The sequence below is a fragment of the Callorhinchus milii genome, unplaced genomic scaffold (assembly GCF_018977255.1).
Source record: "Callorhinchus milii isolate IMCB2004 unplaced genomic scaffold, IMCB_Cmil_1.0 Scaffold1, whole genome shotgun sequence".
NCBI classification, from domain to species: domain Eukaryota; kingdom Metazoa; phylum Chordata; class Chondrichthyes; order Chimaeriformes; family Callorhinchidae; genus Callorhinchus; species Callorhinchus milii.
In genome coordinates this window covers 104134395-104145230 of record NW_024704742.1, presented here as the reverse complement: position 1 = coordinate 104145230, position 10836 = coordinate 104134395, and the positions used below count along the sequence as shown (strand labels likewise).

The 10836-nt window shown below is 46.7% G+C and overlaps 1 protein-coding gene across 1 annotated transcript in view; it reads left to right on the top strand.

The window, feature by feature from the left end:
* Positions 1 to 4315: 4315 nt before the first annotated feature.
* apc (APC regulator of WNT signaling pathway) overlaps positions 4316 to 10836 on the top strand; it is a 143534-nt gene continuing 137013 nt past the window's right edge. Inside the window, 1 exon segment of the mRNA XM_007897403.2 lies at positions 4316 to 4614. The gene's annotated coding sequence lies outside the window, so the exon portion shown is untranslated.

Below are 10836 nucleotides of genomic sequence, written 5' to 3'. Positions count from 1 at the left end.
TGTGTAGTGTTGGTGTGTGGGAGCTCAGTGTGTGTGTGGTGTTGGTGTGTGAGAGCTCAGTGTGTGTGTAGTGTTTGTGTGTGGGAGCTCAGTGTGTGTGTGGTGTTGGTGTGTGGGAGCTCAGTGTGTGTGGTGTTGGTGTGTGAGAGCTCAGTGTGTGGTGTTGGTGTGTGAGAGCTCAGTGTGTGGTGTTGGTGTGTGAGAGCTCAGTGTGTGTGGTGTTGGTGTGTGGGAGCTCAGTGTGTGTGTGTTGGTGTGTGAGAGCTCAGTGTGTGGTGTGGGTGTGTGAGAGCTCAGTGTGTGTGTGGTGTTGGTGTGTGGGAGCTCAGTGTGTGTGTGTTGGTGTGTGAGAGCTCAGTGTGTGTAGTGTTGGTGTGTGGGAGCTCAGTGTGTGTGTGTGTTGGTGTGTGAGAGCTCAGTGTGTGGTGTTGGTGTGTGAGAGCTCAGTGTGTGTGTGGTGTTGGTGTGTGAGAGCTCAGTGTGTGTGGTGTTGGTGTGTGAGAGCTCAGTGTGTGTGGTGTTGGTGTGTGGGAGCTCAGTGTGTGTGGTGTTGGTGTGTGAGAGCTCAGTGTGTGTGGTGTTGGTGTGTGAGAGCTCAGTGTGTGGTGTTGGTGTGTGAGAGCTCAGTGTGTGTGGTGTTGGTGTGTGAGAGCTCAGTGTGTGTGGTGTTGGTGTGTGGGAGCTCAGTGTGTGTGTTGGTGTGTGAGAGCTCAGTGTGTCTGGTGTTGGTGTGTGAGAGCTCAGTGTGTGTGTGTGTTGGTGTGTGAGAGCTCAGTGTGTGGTGTTGGTGTGTGAGAGCTCAGTGTGTGTGTGTGTGGTGTTGGTGTGTGGTGGGAGCTCAGTGTGTGGTGTTGGTGTGTGAGAGCTCAGTGTGTGTGTGGGGTGTTGGTGTGTGAGAGCTCAGTGTGTGTGGTGTTGGTGTGTGAGAGCTCAGTGTGTGTGTGTTGGTGTGTGAGAGCTCAGTGTGTGTGTGGTGTTGGTGTGTGAGAGCTCAGTGTGTGGTGTTGGTGTGTGAGAGCTCAGTGTGTGTGTGGTGTTGGTGTGTGAGAGCTCAGTGTGTGGTGTTGGTGTGTGAGAGCTCAGTGTGTGTGGTGTTGGTGTGTGAGAGCTCAGTGTGTGTGGTGTTGGTGTGTGAGAGCTCAGTGTGTGTGGTGTTGGTGTGTGGGAGCTCAGTGTGTGTGTGGTGTTGGTGTGTGAGAGCTCAGTGTGTGTTGGTGCTCAGTGTGTGTGGTGTTGGTGTGTGAGAGCTCAGTGTGTGTGTGTGTTGGTGTGTGAGAGCTCAGTGTGTGTGTGTTGGTGTGTGAGAGCTCAGTGTGTGTGGTGTTGGTGTGTGAGAGCTCAGTGTGTGTGGTGTTGGTGTGTGAGAGCTCAGTGTGTGTGTGTGTTGGTGTGTGAGAGCTCAGTGTGTGTGTGTTGGTGTGTGAGAGCTCAGTGTGTGTGTGGTGTTGGTGTGTGAGAGCTCAGTGTGTGTTGTTGCTCAGTGTGTGTGTGGTGTTGGTGTGTGAGAGCTCAGTGTGTGGTGTTGGTGTGTGAGAGCTCAGTGTGTGGTGTTGGTGTGTGAGAGCTCAGTGTGTGTTGTTGCTCAGTGTGTGGTGTTGATGTGTGAGAGCTCAGTGTGTGTTGTTGCTCAGTGTGTGGTGTTGGTGTGTGAGAGCTCAGTGTGTGGTGTTGGTGTGTGAGAGCTCAGTGTGAGTGTGTGTTGGTGTGTGAGAGCTCAGTGTGTGTGTGGTGTTGGTGTGTGAGAGCTCAGTGTGTGTGGTGTTGGTGTGTGAGAGCTCAGTGTTGTGTGGTGTTGGTGTGTGAGAGCTCAGTGTGTGGTGTGGTTGTTTGGTGTGTGAGAGCTCAGTGTGTGGTGTGTTGGATGTGTGAGAGCTCAGTGTGTGTAGTGTGTTGGTGTGTGAGAGCTCAGTGGTGTGTTGGTGTGTGAGCTCAGTGTGTGTGGTGTTGGTGTGTGAGAGCTCAGTGTGTGTGGTGTTGGTGTGTGAGAGCTCAGTGTGTGGTGTTGGTGTGTGAGAGCTCAGTGTGTGGTGTTGGTGTGTGAGAGCTCAGTGTGTGGTGTTGGTGTGTGAGAGCTCAGTGTGTGTGTGTGGTGTTGGTGTGTGAGAGCTCAGTGTGTGTGTGGTGTTGGTGTGTGAGAGCTCAGTGTGTGTGTGTGGTGTTGGTGTGTGAGAGCTCAGTGTGTGTGTGTGTTGGTGTGTGAGAGCTCAGTGTGTGGTGTTGGTGTGTGAGAGCTCAGTGTGTGGTGTTGGTGTGTGAGAGCTCAGTGTGTGTGTGTGTTGGTGTGTGAGAGCTCAGTGTGTGTGTGGTGTTGGTGTGTGAGAGCTCAGTGTGTGGTGTTGGTGTGTGAGAGCTCAGTGTGTGTGTGGTGTTGGTGTGTGAGAGCTCAGTGTGTGGTGTTGGTGTGTGAGAGCTCAGTGTGTGTGTGGTGTTGGTGTGTGAGAGCTCAGTGTGTGGTGTTGGTGTGTGAGAGCTCAGTGTGTGTGTGTGGTGTTGGTGTGTGAGAGCTCAGTGTGTGGTGTTGGTGTGTGAGAGCTCAGTGTGTGTGTGTGTTGGTGTGTGAGAGCTCAGTGTGTGTGTGTGGTGTTGGTGTGAGAGCTCAGTGTGTGGTGTTGGTGTGTGAGAGCTCAGTGTGTGTGTGTGGTGTTGGTGTGAGAGCTCAGTGTGTGTGTGGTGTTGGTGTGTGAGAGCTCAGTGTGTGTGGTGTTGGTGTGTGAGAGCTCAGTGTGTGGTGTTGGTGTGTGAGAGCTCAGTGTGTGTGTGTGTTGGTGTGTGAGAGCTCAGTGTGTGTGGTGTTGGTGTGTGAGAGCTCAGTGTGTGGTGTTGGTGTGTGAGAGCTCAGTGTGTGTGTGGTGTTGGTGTGTGAGAGCTCAGTGTGTGGTGTTGGTGTGTGAGAGCTCAGTGTGTGTGTGTGTTGGTGTGTGAGAGCTCAGTGTGTGGTGTTGGTGTGTGAGAGCTCAGTGTGTGTGTTGGTGTGGTGTGTGGGGTGTGTGAGAGCTCAGTGTGTGGTGTTGGTGTGTGAGAGCTCAGTGTGTGTGTGGTGTTGGTGTGTGAGAGCTCAGTGTGTGTGTGGTGTTGGTGTGTGAGAGCTCAGTGTGTGGTGTTGGTGTGTGAGAGCTCAGTGTGTGTGGTGTTGGTGTGTGAGAGCTCAGTGTGTGTGGTGTTGGTGTGTGAGAGCTCAGTGTGTGTGTGGTGTTGGTGTGTGAGAGCTCAGTGTGTGTGGTGTTGGTGTGTGAGAGCTCAGTGTGTGGTGTTGGTGTGTGAGAGCTCAGTGTGTGTGGTGGTGTTGGTGTGTGAGAGCTCAGTGTGTGGTGTTGGTGTGTGAGAGCTCAGTGTGTGGTGTTGGTGTGTGAGAGCTCAGTGTGTGGTGTTGGTGTGTGAGAGCTCAGTGTGTGTGTGTTGGTGTGTGAGAGCTCAGTGTGTGGTGTTGGTGTGAGAGCTCAGTGTGTGGTGTTGGTGTGTGAGAGCTCAGTGTGTGTGTGGTGTTGGTGTGTGAGAGCTCAGTGTGTGTGTGGTGTTGGTGTGTGAGAGCTCAGTGTGTGGTGTTGGTGTGTGAGAGCTCAGTGTGTGGTGTTGGTGTGTGAGAGCTCAGTGTGTGTGTGTGTTGGTGTGTGAGAGCTCAGTGTGTGTGTGTGTTGGTGTGTGAGAGCTCAGTGTGTGTGTGGTGTTGGTGTGTGAGAGCTCAGTGTGTGGTGTTGGTGTGTGAGAGCTGTGTGTGTGGTGTTGGTGTGTGAGAGCTCAGTGTGTGGTGTTGTGTGTGAGAGCTCAGTGTGTGTGTTGGTGTGTGAGAGCTCAGTGTGTGTGGTGTTGGTGTGTGAGAGCTCAGTGTGTGTGTGTTGGTGTGTGAGAGCTCAGTGTGTGGTGTTGGTGTGTGAGAGCTCAGTGTGTGTGTGTGTTGGTGTGTGAGAGCTCAGTGTGTGTGTGTGTTGGTGTGTGAGAGCTCAGTGTGTGTGGTGTTGGTGTGTGAGAGCTCAGTGTGTGTGGTGTTGGTGTGTGAGAGCTCAGTGTGTGGTGTTGGTGTGTGAGAGCTCAGTGTGTGTGGTGTTGGTGTGTGAGAGCTCAGTGTGTGGTGTTGGTGTGTGAGAGCTCAGTGTGTGGTGTTGGTGTGTGAGAGCTCAGTGTGTGGTGTGGGTGTGTGAGAGCTCAGTGTGTGTGTGTGGTGTTGGTGTGTGAGAGCTCAGTGTGTGTTGTTGCTCAGTGTGTGTGTGGTGTCAGTATGTGGACCACGTGCCGCCGCACAGTCGGCAGTTGGGATGCGCGAGAGCGAGAGAGAGAGGTCGCGCGAGGGAGGGGGGGGGGGGGAGGAGCCGCGCGGTGACGCTCGTGTCCCAGGGTTCCGGGTGCTGTCCGGCTCTCTGGCGCAGGCGCGGCGCGCGCGCCCCCTGGCGGCCCGGCGGAGCGAAGGGTTCAAAGCAACATGGCGGGGGATGGCAGTTTGTGAGAGAGCGAGAGAGAAAGAAAGGAGAGAGCAGTTGGGCAGGAGAAGGAGGACGGCCGACACCGGGTCCCGCTGACCGTCTGGGCATGGGAGCCGCTCCCCGAGGGGCTTGTGAGCGGGTTGGAGTGTGAGCGCGGCGGCCTCGGGGTGTGCCCGGGCTCCACGCTGCCTGTTGCTGGGTGAGTGCGGCTCCGCTCCTCTTTGCCGGCTGCTGGCTGTGTGGTGTGCGGTGCGGTGCGGTGCGGGGAGGACCACCCTCGGGTCAGGGGGGAGGAGGGAGGGAGGGAGGGCGAGGAGCTGAATCTGAGGACCAGGGAATGAGGAATGGGGCGATCAGGCACCGGGAGCCGCAGCAAACCTCCCCACACCCCCTCCCCGCCACCCCACATACACAGCAATACACATAGCTGAAGTGTACCAGACTCAGCCCCTGGAGTTTCAGGTAAGGAAAGGGCGGATAAACTTGCATTTCATTCAGATTCATGGCTTTTTTTTTTGTCGCCGTTTAAATCCAACTGGATCCCGTTCAATCCCCTTAATACCCCGCATTTCTTCCCCCCCCCCCTCCCCTCTTTTTGTAATTCAGATGACAAAGATACCCCCTGCATACTTGTGCTGTGAAAATTCAATCACTCCCACCCCCTCCCCACCACCACACACACACACTACTTGTTTTTTTTTTAAAAGATAGCTTTCTCTTCCCTCCTTATGCTTTTTTTTACGTACGCCTTTCAACTGGTATTTAATGAGGAGGTGTAAGTTTGTCGATCAGGTTAATTTGTAACCCAATGTTATCTTCTTTTGATACTCCCTTGCAAACACGTTGAAAGAGCAAATTCAGTATGTTGAAGGCAGTGAAAATGGTTGAAGTGCAACACTTTTAACCGGGGTTAAAAGAACACAGCAAACTCGTTTGTAAGTTGGCCAGTCATGAAACACTACGTTTACGATTTTTATTTTTTTTAAAATGGAAAATAGATGTTAAATAATGTGAGTGGTGGTGTAGAGATTTTTGTGTTTAAATATCAAATGGCATAACAGCCAAAGTTTTAAGGCAGATGTCTCCAGAAATTTATGCCAGTGATTAGGGTAATAAAGGATGGAGAGCTTTTGTGAGGTCTAATAGGTAACCAATTTTCCATGTGATTACAACTTCAGCAACCTTGGTTCAGAAGTGAGAGCTTAACTCCTGTTTAAGTGTTCTGCACAGAGGGCAGTGTTACAGGAAGATGGCATTGTTTGGGAGAGTTTTGCACAAGTGAGACTCTGAAGCTTTAATGCTAATGTACAGTGTGGACATTTTTGAACTGATGCAAAATGTTAATGAGCGGCTTTTACTCTTGTAGGATAAACTTGGAGGTCTGCTGTAAACACGAGCAGGTTTGGGGGTGTTTCTTCAGCTATAATAAAATAGACTGCTGGCCTATCTTAGAGGGTGTTTTTTGGCATAGAATACATCTCCTTATCAAGTGCATCAGCCTGTATGGTTTTTGTTTTGGACTGTACTAAATTTTATTCCAGCAACCCAAACAACAACGTGGGGACGTGGAGCAGACCGGAGCCTGCTGAGCAGAGGGAGCGGCAGGTTGGTATGGGGTTAGCAGATTACAAAGGTAGGAAAGAGCAAGGCTGTGGAGGGCCTTGAAGGCGAGGATGAGGATATTGAGGCTCCCATCTATCCTCCGGGGGACGGGAACCAGTGGAGCCAGGCAAGGGTTGGGATGATAGGTCACTACAGCTTATGTGGAACAAGTTGTAATTTGTAGACTCAAGGTTTTATGACAAGTTCCATTCAGTTTTCTTCACCTTCCAATACATGTTTTCCTTAGATTCTAGATCGGATAGATTGGGAAGTATCAAGACAGGGAACTGAATGTCTGTGTCTGAAGAGAATTTACAATCCCTGTAGATGTTGGTGGCCATTATGTGTTTTGGTTTACAAGGTTGTATTTCTAGTACTTAATAGGGTATATAATGTAAAAGAAAAGCTTGATGGATTTATGTATGGTTAAATTACACATTTAAGGCTGTAATTTAGCTGTCACTTTTTGAGTATGTAGCTTTTTAAAGTTTTTCAATTATTTAGTGTAATGATGAGATGTATATGATACGGATGAAATGCAGTGGCCAGGGGGACCATTTTGCCAATAAGGTGTGAACGCTTCCTGGGGGAGGGCTGGAGGAGGGAGAAAGATGGAGAGACTAATTTACTCTACTGGATATCTTTTTACATTCATTGTATATTAATCCACATTAACCGAGTAACATTTTTGTGAAGTTTACGTAAACAACCATGTGTGCTGCACAGGTGACTTGAGGCAATCGTCTATGATGTGATCTGTTATTTCTACAGTTTACAAAACTACACCATAACATTTTAGAAGAACATTTTTTATTCTCAATATGGTATAACATTTTTAAAAAATCAGTATTCCTCGCCTTCCAATACATGCTTCGCTTAGATTCTAATAGGACAGATTGGGAAATACCAATCCTTTTCAGGGATTGTAAATGCCCTTCCCCACCTCTGCAACCTATTAAAGCATTACCAATCTGTCTGCTTGGCGGGCACTGGCCTGCACCATGTCTGCTGCGCTTGTCCCACGATCAGTGGCCAGGCCTTCAGCTTTTCTGCCCCCATCCTCTGGAGCCCCTATCCATCCTGGAGCCGCTCCGCTTTAACCCCTCCTTTGCCTCCTTCACGGCCCATCTTAAGCCTACCTCTTTGATTGTACCTCGATCATATTTCCACTTCTGCTTGCCCTCCATCCCTCTTGAGTCCACCCCCCAGCTCGGGTGCAAACCCTTCACTGTTTAACACCTTGAGATGTTCTTCCGACGTAAATGGCACTGTATGTATATAAATGCAATTTGTTGTTCTTTAAAAGCATACAAGAAATTCTGGCATTGAATTTGTGTGAGAAGGGTATGTTACTAATAAGTGTAAACTTTTTGCATGGCATGTTGATGTTCATGTAACAGGAATTGCTTATTTGGTTTCAGAGACCATACTCAAGGACATATGATGTTGAGTGAAATAGTAGTTAGATAAATAAATACTAGCTCTGTATGGCTGATGTGAGTTTTATTGTTTTCTCTGATTCTTGCTCGGGTGGTTCATTTTTGCAGCTCTTCTAGTAAAGTAATGTGTTACTCGTATTTGGATAATCGAAATTGCTACCTGTTTGGTTAAATTCAGTCTTCTATAGCAAATATAGTATTCTTTGTAGATCTAAAATAATGTGTAATACCAATTAGCTAGGATGGTGTAGCTCAGTGGTTAGAGCACTTGCTTTGGAAGCGAGAGACCTGAGTTCAATTCCAGGCAGAGGGCGAAACCTTGGGGAAGTTTCCTTACTCCACACAGAGCCTAATAATAATCCCTCCAAAACAAAACAATAATAAATTGGTCATTTTCAATCTACGACTGTTTGTGGGACACTGCTGTGCGTAATTGGCTGCCGCGTTCGCCTACAAATATACAGTCAATTTACTTTACAGTACATATATATATATATGAAAATGAACTAACTATTTTCAAAACCAGCTTATTAATTGAGTGGTTCACATGCTCAATCTTGGCTTCCATTTGAGCTACACAGCTACTTGGTGAGTAATCAAATGATCTCCTTCCTGCCCTTCCTAGCTTTAACCTCTGCAAATTCCGTTTCACCCAGAACTCTGCAGCTTATATCCTCTCCCACCACCCTTCCTTGCCAGGTTAAATGGCTCCATTTCCCCCAGCAAATTAACTTGAAAATCCTTGTTTTGATTATCAAATCCCACCATGGCTTTGCCTAGCCCTACCTCTGCGATCATCTATAGAGTCCTGTATTTTAGTGGTTGGAGCACTTGCCTCGCAGGTGAGAGACCTGGGTTTGATTCCCGGCAGGGCAAAACATTTGGCAAGTTTCCTTACTCCCCACGCCTCTGTTTACCTAGCAGTAAGTAGGAACAACGGTTGTTAGTCGATTGGTGGATCACTTTTCTGGGGGTAATAATTTCTTTTGTAATTTTTTTTTAAAAAATTGGTCACTCAATCCACAACTGTTTGTGGGAAATTGGCTGCTGTGTTCTGCCCACAAAATATACAGTCAATTCACTTTACAGTATATTCTGTGAAGTGCTTTGAGACGTCTCAAAGACACGATAAGGTGCCTTATCAAATGCAAGATATTATCATCACCAACACTACTCTCCTGCCACCTTTTCTACTCCACAAAATCTTCACTCTGGAAACTGAACTTTCAATCTACACCTTGCCTTCCTGTCTTGGTGGTCCGGTTCCTGAGCCAGACAGTTCTGCTGTACTCCAGGGCTCTACTGATGACAGCACAGCCACCTTGGCTCATCGGGAGCACTTGGAAGGGCAGACCGGTCTCTGGGGGGCAGGGAATCCTCCACTCAGCTCCTGTTAAAAAAGCCTGTTATTGGACAAGCAACAGGAAAGCTTGAAAGTCAGTGCTGTCAATGGTTTTAGCTGGGTAGACTCCAGCACACTCTGGGGTCGATTGGCAGATTGCTTTTTGGGGGTAATAATCCCTTAAAAAAAATAATTTGGTCTCTCAATCCACAACGGTTTGTGGAAAACTGCTGTGTGCAATTAGCTGCTGCATTTCACCCATAAAATATATCGTCAATTCACTTTACAGTATATTCCGTGAAGCGCTTTGAGACTTGATAAGGTGCTATATCAAATGCAAGGATTATTATTATTCCTTTTAAATGGCTTTATATAAGTGGTTCTTGGTCACAACTTCGTGAAACTGAAGACTATGTTGGCAGGATTGGTGGTAGGCAGTGTTATGAACCAACCTCAGACTTAGTATTTTGCAAAAGCTGATTGAAGTGATATGTGTCATGGTTTTATTTTTATAGGAGTGATAAGGATGAAAAATGTTGAAACCTATGTAAATTTAAACCTATTTATTCAGACTAAATATAGATGCTGACTTTTGTTCAATATTAGAAATTACACCTGGATCACAACATTTTAAAGGGAGTAGCAGAGCACAGGACATTGGTTTACAGATGCGCAAATCATTGACGGTAAATGTCCAAGTAGGTTTGGACATAAAATGCTAAAACAAATCCTGTTTTTTATGTAGCAGCATTGGATAGAAAAGCAAGAAGATAATCTTGAGCTTGTATCAAGACTTTGGTTAGTCCACAGTTGGATTATTGTATACGTTTTTGGCACCCCATTATAGGAAAGGTATAAAAAACAATGAAAGGATGTAATAATATAATAATAATCCTTGCATTTGATATAGCGCTTTTCACGTCGGAAGGACGTCCCAAAGTGCTTCACAGAATATACTGTAAAGTGAATTGACTGTTTATTTGTGGGTGAACGCGGCAGCCAATTGCGCACAGCAATGTCCCACAACAGTCATGGATTGAAAATGACCAATTTATTATTGTTTTTCTCCGGGAGATTATTATTAGGCTCTGTATGGAGTAAGGAAACTTGCCCAAGGTTTCGCCCTCTGCCTGTAATTGAACTCGGGTCTCTCACTTGCAAAGCGAGTGCTCTAACCACTGAGCTACAGGACTCCAGTGTAGATTTACTAGGTTGTTAGCAGGAATGAGAGGTTTCAGATACGAAGAGAGACTTGAGAAGAGATTTTTTTCACTAGGGCTAAGAAAATTAAGGGAGTAACCAATGGAGGCATCTATATCAAATGCAAGGAATATTATTATCTAAAGCTATGAAGGGTGGATGCTATGATAGGATACATACTTATAAATCATTTCTGCTGGTCAATGAGCTAGTTATGAGAGAACACACATTTAAGATGATCACAGAAAAATTAAATTGGAACCTAGAAAATAATTTTTTAAAGAGAGGGTATTTGGAATGTGTAACTCTCTAGCACAAACTATGGTGAACCAAAACCGTTAACTTGTTTTAAAACAGAATTGGATATTTGGAAAACAAGAATATTAGGATGTGGGGAGCGAGCAGGACAGTGGGATTACATTTGGTGGCTTCTGTAGAGAAAAAAAACAGACGTATTGTAACATTCTATGATACTATGAGTGTGAATGCATAAATATTTATCTAGTAGCTAATGTGCTGATGTACGTATTTTAACCGCAATATAAGCCAATTGATCTAGCAGCGAAACTTGCAATGCTTTCATTAGAGTGCTAAGGACACATTTTTATTTTGAGATTTGCTGTATTGTAATAACATTTGGATTGTACATTTTAATCACTGAAAAATTCTTAATGGCATTCATTTTACAGTACCTAGTACTAATGGCTATATTACATATTAATTTACAATTTGTGCACTCTGAACCTTTTTTGGGAGGGAAAAAAACTATCTGAGGCAATTGGAACATAGTCATTGAAACAAGGTTTCTAGTATGTGATTTCCTTTGAACTCATTGTGT